This window comes from Fukomys damarensis, unplaced genomic scaffold (assembly GCF_012274545.1).
Source record: "Fukomys damarensis isolate Sample0158 unplaced genomic scaffold, DMR_v1.0_HiC HiC_scaffold_5, whole genome shotgun sequence".
Taxonomy (NCBI): Eukaryota; Metazoa; Chordata; class Mammalia; order Rodentia; family Bathyergidae; genus Fukomys; species Fukomys damarensis.
Window position 1 is genome coordinate 34,041,011 of NW_022900917.1, and position 13,040 is coordinate 34,054,050.

Below are 13,040 nucleotides of genomic sequence, written 5' to 3' on the forward strand. Positions count from 1 at the left end.
CCTGTCCATGGGAGAAAGGTCACTTCTCTGTGTTTTATCCATAATCTTAAATGGCTATATTTTGTTTTCTTTCATTCTTTGCATATATTTCGAATAAAATATTCATGTAAAAAGAGAAGGGAGAGATTGGCTATTATAACTCTTCCATATTCCTGTCACTGACTTGGGGCAGTATGAATTGATGGCTTTTATATTTTCTCTGCTTTCTTGATGACTATATTATTTTCTCTCACTTAACAGTATAATATTTAGTGATTTTTCCTCATAATCACTCATGAAAACAATTTCCTAATACTGAAAAAATAATTTGTCAGTTTTCTATTTCCTTATTAATATTCACAGTCCACCATGCAGATATAAATATTAACACATAAGCACATTTTAGTCACAGTAATTATTGTCTCTGTGCACTCTATGTTACCATCTTCCTTCAGTGCTAAATACTCAACTTCACTGTGATTAAACCTGCTACTGCAGTGTTAGTATGAAACTCTGAATTTCTCTGTCAACCTGGCTGGGATCTACTGTCCCAAGTGGCTACTCAAAGCTTATGTAGGAGTAGCTGAGGAAGATATACCTGCACAGGTTCCTTCGGTTGGCCTTGATATTGGGGATTGAACTACACACAGACACAGCCATGTTGAGAGTTTAATAGTCTTTAATACTTACAGATTCTGGGTGGTGGTTACATAGCCTTCTTATAGGCCACACACACAATGGCAAGGAATTCAGGCAGAGGAAAAAGAACAGACGATCCACAGGTTAGTGCTGTTAGGCCCAGGAAGTTTTCTAAATAGGTTTTTTTCTGTAAGGAATTTTATATTGGTGGATTTTAAGAAAAGGCACGAGTTCCAGCAGTTCACAGTGCATGAAGAATATGAGGAGAGGCAGGACTAGTCAAATAAGCTAAATCTACACATCGCATAGACAGATGAGCACCAGAAGGCAGTGTGATAAGGCAGGTGGGTGAAGGTGACTGAACTATGTTTCTGTAGGGAAAACTCCAACTATTTTTCAAAATGGATAGTAAGGCAACATAAAATTATAAACATTCAGAATAAGTAGGTATGACTAGTCTTTCGTTTTGTTCACAAATGAATATATGAATGTGAAAAACCCTAAACTTTTATTTTGACAAAAAAATAATTCATTGTGTGGATATAAGCATATTTTAATTATTTTTTACCCCCAGGATCCCATCTGTTTCCCTTCCTTTTATATTTATACAGTAAATATAAACATTTAGAGCCAACTCTGTTCTTCAATGATATGAGAGAAGTATCAGTATAAACTTATGATATTAATTGCAAGAGTGGATTGGGACTATAAAAAGTTACTATGAATTGGGGAGGAAGCCTTACATTAAGTGTCAGAAAAGATCTGGGATTTTTCCAAAGAAAAGTAAAGGCTATAAATATGAAGAAAAAGAGCTCTAAAACAAACTTTCACTTAGAGTGAGATGAAAATAACTATAAAATAATATTTTAGGCAAATAAATACAGAAATATTTTACAAATTTTAATTTTAAAATTAGGTATTGAACATAGATGCTTATTTAACATTTTCTTTTAATAGAATGAAATTTTTAATATCATTTTTATTATTCTTTCTGTAAATGTGCAGTAGGATTTTAAATGCCCTTCAAGTATAAGTTTTAAGTAGCTAGCACATTTTCTAGAATGAATATAAATTTAAATTTCTTCACATTTGGCATTTAAAAAGCACCTTTAATGAACATAATAACTGTGTTTATCCTCCTACTTTGTTAACTGTATTTTGAAACTGGTTTAAATAAAATGTAAAAATAGTCAAACAACTTTGTTTTAACATAACAAAATTGAAATTTGTTCTAAAAAATGAACAAAAATCTCCATATTAAATATAACAAACTAGTCACATCATTTAAGCAATTAAACAGAGCTATATAATATGCATATTAGTAGAGATGATAATTTTATATAATAGTGTTGTCTTGATGGAAACATATGCTAAAATTTGTAGCTTCATTAATAACAATGTTTTTTTTATCAAATAGCAGATAGTTCTATGAGGGACATATACATTGAACATTTAAACAAGTTTTATAGTTAAAGACACATTTGTATTAATCCCCTCCAAATATTTCCCTCTCATTTCAAACACATTCATCTAATAATTTTTTGTCACTTTTTGAATCAGTTCTGGAAGTCCTCTTTCCTGAATGTCTTATATGTATGTTCAAAGAGGAAAGGGCATTTTCAGGGGGATTAATGGCAATATGTATTTTTCCGTAATAATTTTGTTTTAAATTTATTTTTTTCCTATCACACCAGATTATTGTATGTCTTCCTGTGTGAAAAATCAGAGCAGCTGGATTTTTTTCAATGTGAAATTTCTGGCATAATCTTTCTGGAGTCTGGTTCCCTTGTTCATAAAGGCTTTAATATCTATTCCTAGATCCCTTTCTTTTTTTCCTGCCACACAATCTTTAAGTCACAGCAGAAATGTTTAGCAAAGCTTTTTTACTATATATGTAGAAATTGTAGAGTGTTAGAGTCTCAAAATGGACAAAAAGAGTGAAGTTCATATCAATATCAGACATAGGAAAATAATTGTGAGTGAAGCATCTGAATCCAGCCCAACATGGTGTTTGTGTGTGATATTAAATTATACATTTTTAAAAAGATTGTGTGCAGGGACAGGGGGTGAGTTGGTTAGTCAAGGACAAAGTGTCCTATGCTCATTATAAAGCATCTTGCATGGAGGTTGCTTGCAACCTCCAGTCCAACACAGAATCAAGAGCAAGATTTTATCATTGTTTGTCATCAATTTTTAAATTATAAAGATGATTAGATAATTTAAATTAATTTTCCCTGAAAAGATGTTACATTTTCTTAAGTGTAGATCTCAGAGAAACTATGGAATAATGAGAGATCTTTCCACAAGAAAACTTAGGCGTTATGGCCAAATAGTACAGCTTGGAAAATACACAGCTTAAATGAGCCTGGTCAGTATTTCAGGAGATTTTTGCCAAACTATTAAGAGATAGGCAAGAGCTATGTTACACAGGCTGGTTTCAAAACCGCAACAAAAATGGAAGGTTAGTAGATATAGTTCATTGTTATTGTGCTTACCTAATGTGAGGCCTTGGGTTCAATCCTCAGTACCATAAATGAAGCAAAACAAGTGGGGAAGGAAAGAAGGAATGGAAATGATATAAGAAAATGAAAAAAGGAAATAAAGTTTTTGTAAATAGGGAGAGGTGGAAGGGTTGAAAGGAGGATAAGGGAATGGGACAAAAATAAGAACCCAGATGGATTATGTAGAAGTGCAAATTCCCAATGATGAATGTCATTATATTGTATACCTCAAACATACCAATAAACTTAAAGAAAAAAAATCTTGACATATGCTCATAGGAAACTGGCTTGAGTTAAATGTTAAAAATTGACTGTGGGTTCTATCTATCTATCTATCTATGCCTTAACAATTGACAAACTGAACCCCTTTATGTTAAAAATATATTACGGAATGGTCAAAGACTTAGTCCAATAATTCAGGCAATACTAAAAAAAGGTAATATTACATAAAAAGGTGGAATAAGAAATACTTACATTTAACATGCAAACTGAGCCTTAAAATCCAGTCTCACTTGGAGGTTCCTTCAAAGCAGACATACCTGCCACACTGTCTCTATGGAGGCAATGGATACAATTAGGTCCAGAGGATATTCACGCATCTGGTTAGATGGAAGGTGTACTCCGAACTCAAGGAAAAATCAAATACTGGGAAAATTCTGATTTATATATCACATCAATGTGATAAGATAATGGATATGATCAATCAAGTCCCCTTTCGGTAATTTGAATTAGGATATAGCATTGAGTTAATGGGGCAGTTCTGGGTAGAAACTGATGCCAAATAATTCTATGAAGAAAAATAAGAGTATGGTTATATAGAAAAACATATGTAACATGAAGAAGTAAAAATAAGAAATTAAGAAAGAATTGTTTATAAAGAGAAAAGGTAATTTGATGAGGAAAAAGAAGAATTTCACAAGTGGTATTAGAAGTGAAAATTAGAGAAGCAGAAATTCATTAGAAAGGTAATAAAGAGGGCATGAAAATTGAAAAAGTAGGCATTCATTGAAAACTCCTTGGGCTCCAAATCAGTGGTCAGCAACTTGAAGTTCACAGGCCAAATAGAGCCCGTTTCCTATTTTTACACTGCTCATAAGCTATAACCTTTTACAGGCTAAATTATTAGAAAAGCAAAATGCTAAAAATAGTGGTAATCAGATATTTCTACTTCCATACATAAAGCTATTAGGACATGGCACACTCATTCATTAGTGGATTGGCAGAGGCAGTGAGTATTTGCTACAGCTGGTCTACAATGATCACATCACCTTTCCTGGGTGCCTTCTGATTGCAAATCAAAATAATGGAGTTAAACTAGTGTTTTAAGCAATGCTGTGTTAAAGGTTACATGCATGTATTTCATACTGAAAGATGAAATAGGTAAAAGCTTATAATATCATTAATAGATAAACATTTGCAGTTAGCAATTAATTTTTTCATTGTCTATTGGGACTTTTAGGTATACAGTACCGATACGTTCATCCTTGGGATCTTGTACCTTTACATGTATCTTGATTCTTATTTTTCCCCATACCCCTACTCTCCCTTCACCACCCACCCTTCCTTATTTACAAAGACTTTGTTTCCATTTTTCCTTTTCTCAGATTTTTTGTTTCCTTATTTCCTTTCCCCTACCCTTACCACTTCTCCTACTCCTTTAGCCCCTTTCTTCCTATCACATGACCCATTATACAATTTGAACCTTATTTACAATTTTAGTTTTTCACACCAGATAAATTATTTTGTATTTACATATGTGCATCCTATTTATTTCACTTAAAAGTATGGCCTCAATTTGCATCTATTTACCTATAAATTATCTAGTTTATCATTATTTATGGCTGAGTAGTACTCCATTCTATAGAAAAAACACATCTTCTTTATCTAGTCTCTAGTTGATGGGCAATTGGATTGCTTCCAAGTTTTAGCTATTACAAACTGTGCCAATATAAACATGGGTGTACATATATCACTGTGGTATGATTCTAATTCTTTTGGAAAGATACCCAGCAGAGGGTTAGCAGGGTCAAATGGGACCTCTAATACAAGTTTTTTTGAGGTATCTCCATATTGATTTCCACAGTGGATGCACTAGTCTGCACTCACAACAACAATGGAGAAGAGCCCCTTTCTCCCCAGAACCCTGCCAGCATTTGTTAAGCGTTGATTTCTTGATAGCAGCCATTCTTTCTGGGGTGAGGTGGAATCTCAGTGTTGTTTTCATCTGCATCTCTTGAATGACCAGTGATATTGATGAATTTTATAATATATTTATTTACTGTTTTTACTTGTTTGTCTGAGAGATGTCTGTTCATTTCAGATGTCCAATTTTGAATTGGGTCTTTATATTTAGAGGGGGGCTGAGTTCTTTATATATTCTATATAGTAGTCCTTTGTATGAGGAGCAGCTGGTAAATTTTTTTTCTCACATTGTAAGTTGTCTCTTAGCTGTGTTGGTGGTTTCCCTTTCACTGCAAACATTTTTTAATACAATAATATCCTAGTTGTTGACTCTCTGTGCAAGTTCCCATGATGCTGAGGATTTGTTCATAAAATCTTTTCCTATGCCAATGTCTTTGAGAGTTCTACCTAACTTATCTTCCAGTAAGTTTGGTGTGTCTGTTTTAATATTTAGATCTTTAATCCACTTGGATTTTAGTTTAGTGCATGGTGAAAAATAAGGTTCTTGTTTAATCTTTGGCAGGTTGAAATCCAGTTTTTCCAACACAATTTATTAAAGAGGCTATCTTTCCTCCACTGAGGATGTTTGACTCCTTTGTCAAAGATGAGGTAGCTGAGTACATCTGGAGTTGTTTCTGTACCTTCCAATCTATTCCACTGATCCTTAGCTTTGTTTCTTTGCCAGTACCACATGGCTTTTATCACAGTGGCTTTATAGTAGAGTTCCAAGTTGGGGATTGTGATACACTCTGTCATGTCTCAGTTGCCTAGAATGGCTTTTGCTATTCTAGGTCCCTTGTGGTTCCAAATGATTTTTTAAAAATTATTTTCTGTAGTTCTGCAAAATATACCATTGTAATTTCAATTAGAATTTTATTGAATCTGTACAGCAGTTTTGGTAGTGTGGCCATTTTCATTATGTTCACTCTTCCTACCCAGGAGCAAGTGTTGTCTTTCCTTTTTCTTGTACCTCTTCAATAACTTTTATCAGAATAGATAGCAATTAATTTTGATGACAGGGAACACTGACTCTGAATGACAATTTAGTGAAATGTTATCTTGTGAGAAAAAAAGTATTTGCCTTAGTCAATCTTTATTACAAAATATTTCATTTGATATTGTATTTTGTAGCTTTTGAAAATTGCTTTCTCTTTTATGTAAGCATATAAGTATTGCTGTAAATTTAATACTGAATTTTACCTCATTCTAAACTGTTCTCATTTAACATTTAAATGAATATGTATCCTCATAATTCTTCCACTTTTGTCTGTTTGAGAGAAATTTAAATATTTCTACATTTTGATGAAAACATCTACACCTGTGCAAATGTAAAAATGTGTCTAAAATTATGAAACCCAAGATAAAATGAATTAAATAAAAGTAAATTAAAAACTTATGTTAATAGGATGCAGATACTAAAGAAAATAGTGACTATTTTATGTAACATATAGTATCTATTAGGGAAGCAGAATTTTTTGTAAATTGTGTATTGGAAGTTAATTCTTTAGGTTCTAACAATTCAACTAGACAAAATTGTGAGCTGCAGTTTGGGTTGAGTTAATGCTTTTAAAGTATATAATTTTGTATGCAGTAGTCTGAGAAAATTTATTTTCATCATCTACATTTCTTTCACAACCTTTTTTCTTCCAGGACACAAAAGCAGCTTCATTTCAGTCTAAAAAAATGAAATTATTATATTTTACATTATTTGACTACTATGAAAAAAGAAATCATTCATTTTTATCATCTTATATAACCAAATCTATCCCCTGAAAGCTCAGTGAAATTATTATCAACACAATTACTGAGTGAAAAATGAAAGGAAAAAGGCATGCTGCAGTCCACGTTATTTAAAATTACATTTAATGTTTTATTTTGAAATACAAAACTTTAAATAATTGAATAAGTTTGAAAACAGAATGAAAATAAGACTTCCTGAAGTTAAAGATGTGTAAATAAAATTGTAAACAAAAAAAGACGGAAATAATAATGTAGAAAAGTGATACAAAATAGGAAATGTACTATTGGGAAAAAAGAAAGAGAACATTAAAGTTAAACTGTAAAAAAATAGCTGTTAACAAAGTTAGTTGTGAACAAAAATAGGTGTAAATATAAAATCTGAAATAAAACAGATTGCTTAAACTTCTTATTTTTTCAACTTTTTTCCTATGGTTATATTTTAATGTAGATTTTTTTTTTCTGTTTATACACTTTATTTTTTTCTTGGTCAAACTTGTTCATGATTCATCAGGTTTGTCCCTCCTCCCTTTGTTAATAACTTGAGTCTAGTAAGGTCAATGTATCCATCTTTTTGGTGCTTTGGTTTATTATTGAAACACTGTTGAAACCTGGTATTGCAGCACTATTGGCATCTGGTAGTCAAATTGAACAGTAGTAGGACGTAATGTGTATTTTAGAGAAACCTCTCCAATGCTCACTTCAGCAGCACATATACTAAAATTGGAGAAGCCTCACCAGACGAAGACAGATGTCTGTATCTATGAAAAATAATTATTGTTTAGTGCTTACTATATCTTGGAATATTACTTCTTGTCTATATTCTTTTCTGCCCGTCTGGACTCTGGTGATTCCTTTCCTCCAGGACACAAGCAAGCACTATATTCCTTCCTCCTGGAAAATAGGCTTGGATAAGAAACTTCACAGTGATGAAAAGGTGATGTGCAGTTCTATCATGATGTTGCCTCTTCATATATTTGAAAGCGGGGATTGGTACATGAAGGATGCTGCAATGGAGAATAGTCTGGACCTAGAGCAGATGTGTGCTTTTTCAACAGAAAACCTCAACGTGGTGGGCCGTTGAAATTTGGGGAATATTCCTAAGCAGCCTAACATTAAGTCTAATAAAAGTAGATCTTCTGAATCAATCCTTTGAATTATCTATATTTTCTTTATTCAATCTGTTTATCTCTATGTACTTTTTTATGCTAGAAAATCTCGAATTAACTTACCACTAAATTATTTTGTCTTTGGATTTAACAGCTCTGCTATTTATTCTTTCTACTCTTTCTTTTTTATTCAATATAAATAAAATTGCATTTTTATAATATTCATTGATTTTTGAGTGAATACATATATCTCTCAATAATAAATATGCCCATGTTAGAATCTGTTCTATTTTCTATTCACTCTTTTTTTTTCCTAGTGGAAAATACATCAATTGTCTAATGATGCACCTTTTTTTATAGTATTGTCTCAAAGAATATATTCAAACCCTTTCCTCATATGTTTTTATTTTTACTACAGTGTTCATCTTTTACCATCTCCTGATTCTGTGGAAGACTGTTTGGAGATTATTATAAGCCCTTGGAGCATATACATTTCTAATTAAATCATGTAATTTAGCTTAATTGTAGCCAGCTATGCATCTCAGTAGCTGCAACTCAGGGAGACAGAAAGCAATCTTTATGTTCACCTATTTGGTACAATTAAAGGCAAGATGTGTATACCTGTGCAAATGTGTCAATTCAAGATTATTACCCACAAAAAGCTCCATGTACTATGTATGTATCCCTGAGCATTGTGAGTGGTAAAATACACTAATACCATTCTTCTATTGTGCAAATATCAAATCTTCCATAATGGAATTGGGGTGTGCCTCACAGTAGCTATGCCTGAAGAAAACAGAAACCTATCTGTGTATTCACCCACATGGTAGGTGAATGGCAAGGTGTGTACAGGAACTCCAACAGGTGAGTTTTACACATGAAATGCCCATTGTTGAATTTCTTGTGCTTAGGATTTGTTTTTTAAAAAGTATTATTTTGATTTTTCTTTTAAAAGTAGCCCAATGCAGTACAATAGCACATGAAAAACCTGGTTTCTATAGCTTTAGGCAGTATATGCCAAAAAAGTCTTCAAAATATGGTATAAAAATATATGCCCTGCTAGATGCAAAGACATATACCTTAAATTTAGAAATTTATCCTGGAACTCAGCCACCAGGTTTTTATTCATATAATAATGAACCAAATGATGTTGCGAACAGACCTGTGGCTCCCATCTCCCAGACTACTCAGAATGTCACATAGGACACTTGGTTTACCAGTTTCAGACTAATAACAGAGTACAAATTGACCAGCATAGGAATTATATGCAACAGTAAAGCAGAAATTCTCAATGAAATGTTTCAATTTCAAAATAGAAAATTGTATAATACACTCTTTGAATTTCAAAAAGATATAATATTGGCATTGCATATGGCAAAGAAAAACAAACTGATACTGCTGCTGTCAACATGCTGGAAAAACTGACAGAGAAAACTTGGCAAAATTGAAGCCTAAAATGATAACTTTTTTTTTTCTACTGGGGATCAAACTCAGAAAATGGTAAGTTTTTTACAACAAAACTAAAGGTGAAGTACATATTTATATGAATTATGCAGCAACTATGATGTCACTTAAAACAAAACACTGGCCAATGGTTGTGTTTTACTCCATTCTAAATGTGTGTGACATGAATAGTTTGATAGTTTACAAAGAAAATAACAAGTGCAAAATAGCATGGAGAAATTTTCTTAGAGGATTTTGACTGGAACTCAAAAGAAATCATTTACAAAAGAAATCATCTACAAAAGAAGAAGAACAAAATGTTTCTGCCCAGAGAATTATGCGAAACAACTGTGGAGCACACTGTAAGCTCACAGTTGAACAGACAGGTGAAACATGACAAAGACCTATTATGACACCAGGAAAATAAAAATACATCACCTATGCACTACAAAAAAGGACAAGTAAACAAAATATACATGCTATCAGTGTAAGTGATACTTGTGAATGGAGCGTGCAATTTTTCAAGTGTGAAGACTGCCTTCGGTGCGATACTTGAAGAACAGATTATTTGTGTGGTAGGTTTTTACTTGTATTTACATTATAGTTCACATATGTATTTATTTCTGATGGTATGTATTAAGTTTTGAAAGCAGGCACACAGCTAATGTGAAAATGTTGATGGCTAATTTAAGCCCTCAACACATATTTGATATTTTACTTTATTGTTATCATAGTTTTTGCTAATGTAGATTGTACAATATAGTAAAAAGCTCCTGACAAAACAGCAAGACTAGCAAAATGTCAAGTATATCCTTCAAAAAGGCGAAAGCTAAGCACATGTGCTGTCAGTGTAAGGGAGATGTGTGTGCAAGGAACATGCAGTTTTTATGTGTAAAGATTGTGTTGGGTGTTACAATTGAAACAAAGACTGCTTTTGTTGTAGTATCTATTAGCATTTTCATTGTAGTTTATACAGAAATTCATTTCTGATGCCATTTCTTAGGTTTTGTTAGCAGATACACAGATGATGTGAAAATTGGGCATTTATTTTAAACCAGTAACATATTAAGAATTCAATACTTTATTTTATTGACATTTTATATTCCTGTTAAGTACACATTGTGTAATATGACAGCCTCCTGAAAAAATAGCAAGACCAATGCGATGTCAAGAATATCATAAAAAAAGACAGGAAAGTCAAGCACATGTGCTGTCAGCTTAAACAATAGGTGTATATGAAACATACTGCTTACATAAGCAAAGATTGCCTTGGGCATGATAATTGAAGTAAAGATTATTTTCTTGTAGAGTTCTATTGGTATTTTTATCATCATGTATAGAGGAATTTTTCTGTCATTATTTTTAGAATTTGTAAACCAAAAACAGTCAATGTTGAAATTTTTTATTCTTTTTAAATAAACTCAATAAATATTAAAATTCAATTATTTTTTGATATTTTTTTCTAAGTACTCATTGTTTAATATAATAAATTCATAAAATTAAAATTAAGAATTCATCAATGGAAATACTTCTAAAGAATAGAGGTGGGGTTTGTACGCCTTTCAGTATGCTCTTTTAACACAAAATTGCAATGATGACAAATATGATGTTCTTTCCTGAGGAATAGTTGGGCTTGTTTACTGTGAGAATGGAGAAGATAGCATGAAGAAATTTCCTTTCCTCCATTCTTCAACAGAGGGGAAATAACTAGATGGTAATATTTGGGCATGAGTTTTTCCTTTCTCCCATATATATTTCCTTATCAGACCTGTTGACACACTTGTGTGTTTGTGCACAAGTGTGTGGAAATGCACACACACTATTTTTTGTGCCTGCAGAACAGTAGTGCCTATGCACTCAGGTTGTCTCTGAGCTATTCATGGTATCTAGATAGCACTGCTTTGAGGCAAGTTCTCTTTTGGCAACTTTTGGAAACATATGACTCATTCATAGAATGAGGTGGCTGTAGAAACTAATAAGTTCTCCCATTGGCTTCCCATTCAAATCTTTGGGTTGATTAATTCAGATAGAGTTTCAGAAAGGTCCACCAGCTTCTTCCTTCTAATTCATTTGTCATATATATGTTTCAGGTCCTACCAAGTAAAAGTCCGGGGAAAGAGAGTCACAAGGAAGTAGTGTCTCAGGTCTTACAAGGTGATTAGACTGTGATCTAGCAATGGGAGCCTTTTGAGTATAACCTAATTTCAGTATGGCTCTTCCTTTCCTTGCCTATATTTGAAGCTTCACTAGAGGTCTTCATCTGCAGTTCCTATGCTTTTGAATAATCTCTTCCATATGATCATTTAAAAGATTTTTCTCTTTCTCAGTCAACATATGCCTACTTAGTGAGTGATACATCTTCCTTTTTAATGTTTTTCTGAGGAAGTTTCTGGAGTCTAGACAGACTCTCTCACGTGGGTCCACCTCTAGTCCCCTGGAAAACATGTCACCAGTAGAGGTAGCTTTCTCTCAATTGCCTTCTTTCTCTTTTTTCTACCAGCTCAGGTCAATAAAATGCTAATGGAATTCAACCATAAAATTCAAACACCTGTCCACACTTTCAAAATTCCAGGGATCATAAATCCAAACTTTCTACGTGCTTTAGGGGTAACCATTATATGCTGTGTTTTGCTTCTAGAATTCTTGATTTTCTCACAAAGGACACTGATCAGTACCTCTAAAGATTTCCTGTCTAGGGGCCCTACCGTCAAGTCTGACTGCAGATGAGTGAGAAGCAACAGGTGGCAGAACACCCTTTATAATCACTTAGTGTATACTTCATGTAAGAACCTACACTGCACTTTGAACGTGAGAAGTTAAGTATTGTTGATAATTACCTTATTTTCTTCCTTGTATTCTTTTTTTTTAGAAAAGTATGTTCCTTAGATTAAAATTATAAAACTAAGGTGCAAGAGTTTAACAAAAATGAACTAAAGAGTTTTATTGGTATCATAGCACATTCAAGAATAAGTTTAAGAACATTACAGCTGAAAGAAAATGGGATGTTTACAGTCTTATGCACTATTTTTTGAAAAAAAATGTAATACAAAGAAATCCTATTAACTTGAGCAACATTTGCAAAAAGTACACTTATTTACAGATTAAAAAAAATAAAGATTCTGGTTTCACCTACACAACCACAATGTGCATCAATGAGACAAGCCCTTAAAACTCATGGGCTTTTTAAAAACATCGTGGCATTCTTGCCACATCATTCCTCAGTGCTTACCACGGGGAGGGGTTGTTGATCTTGACTGGGATTTAAGAATTGCGTGTTTCCGGCTTGCCTTACCAGACCTTTGGGATTTCTCCATGGAATGCGACAGACTGTGCTTAGCCTTCTTAACTCTTTCTTTGCTACTTCCTGGAGATTCAGAACTGCTCCTTCCCCTAGGATCAGAGCTTGAGTGCTTTTTACTCTCTCTCTCTCTGTTTTTTTTTTTTTTTTTCT

General features: G+C 33.0%; 1 pseudogene; it reads right to left on the bottom strand.

Moving 5' to 3' along the window:
* Positions 1 to 13,040, bottom strand: part of LOC104853361 — a 53,202-nt pseudogene that overhangs the window by 26,202 nt on the left and 13,960 nt on the right.